This window comes from Myotis davidii, unplaced genomic scaffold (assembly GCF_000327345.1).
Source record: "Myotis davidii unplaced genomic scaffold, ASM32734v1 scaffold616, whole genome shotgun sequence".
NCBI classification, from domain to species: domain Eukaryota; kingdom Metazoa; phylum Chordata; class Mammalia; order Chiroptera; family Vespertilionidae; genus Myotis; species Myotis davidii.
Genome location: NW_006291965.1, coordinates 5036705 through 5038323, shown reverse-complemented (window position 1 = coordinate 5038323; position 1619 = coordinate 5036705).

The window sequence follows — 1619 nt, the reverse complement described above, 5'->3', positions numbered from 1 at the left end:
AATACGTGCAAGTTATTGTTGGCGAAACTGCACTCATGGATATGACTTGGACCTACACCATCTAGATTTTGGGAACTATGCTTGTAGGGATTGAGCTAACAGAACAGACGCTGACCCGGCCCATGTCAAAGGGCATCTGTGGATTGCTCTGCACCTGCTGGACACATATAGCAGGACAGAGAAGTCCTTCAGCCATGCCTTTAGAAGGCAGTGTTGGGCTCTGACCAGATCTTCTTACCACCTCATCTCTCTAAAGGTCTGCCCCCAACCTGGCCAATCAGGAGCTCAGCCTCACACTTGTATCAATCTCCCCAATTACATAAGGTGCTCCTTAGCCTTTAGGAAGAAGATGGGGGACAAGGGAAACAGTTCTTTTTAATATTCTGAAGGGTAAAATTTCCTACTTTATGAGCAAACGTGAAATCAGGGCAGAGGGAGAAAATAATTTTTCTCAATAAACTATGTGTGTCTTGGGGAAGAGAAAACTTAGAAGACATGATACTTATCTATAAGTATCTGAAGGTCTGTTATGGAAAGAGGGCAGAGTGGGTTCAATTGCTTAAGTACAAAAACAAACAAAAAGGAAAACATTTGTTAGTTCTCATTATGAGATTAATTCTGCCCTCCCCTCAAAAAGCTACCTTAGTCACTGAAAGTTTTTAAGCAAAGATTGGGAGTATTTGTAGAAGATATCTAGGTATTTATTTGGGAGCTGGAAAAATTTCCTATCATCTTTCTAAACTCTGAGATTCTTTGATTCTGTGACACAAATCTGTCTTTTGAGAAGAATGTGTAAAGATTGTTCTAAGCACAGACATCTTTTGAAAATATAAATAATGAAAACACAGAAAAATAACAAAAAAATAGCTTAGATATTAAAAGAATGACTTCTTCTACCTTTCTACCAAATCAATTAATCTATCTCCCAGTCAATGAAACTATAAGAACTTCAAATTTTAGCAATGTTTTTCTCTTAGTACAAATGCTCCCAGGAAAGAAAAAACAGCTAAGAATCCCAGATAATTCACATTCTGAGAATCAGCTTAAAAGTAGGTGCAAAATAAATGTAAAGAGTTATACTATTTGTATTTTACTTACTCTCTCCATAAAAATACCTAAATGTTACATTATATTCTTTCACACATCTGCTTTTCTAGGATAAATATCCTTAGGAATAAATGGGCTATAAGTAGGAATAAACTGGAAGACACCAGGAAAGTTCCTAGCTTAAAAGTAGCTCATCTTCTCCTTTGCCCACAAATTCTTTTGTGAGAATTTATTCCTATCGAAATAAAAATATCACTGGAATAACAAAATTAGAATTCCAAGGGGGCTCTCTGTTTGCAGGGCTTACTATAAATTACCCACAGGAATCAATGACATCTATATTTTTATTGTTCTAAAATTAAGCTCTAATAATGAATTAGGCTGTAAGAGCTAAAATCCAGAAGCATTTGCCCAGAGACAAAACATAAGTTTTTCTGTTATCACCCTCCTTGGGGTATCCAGTTTATCTACTAGCACGTCTAAGCAATGCCTATCACTAATAAATTCCTTTCATTTCTCCATTTTTTTCATGTTGTATAGTTTTTTGTCTAAAAAGCTCAATGAATGAGGGA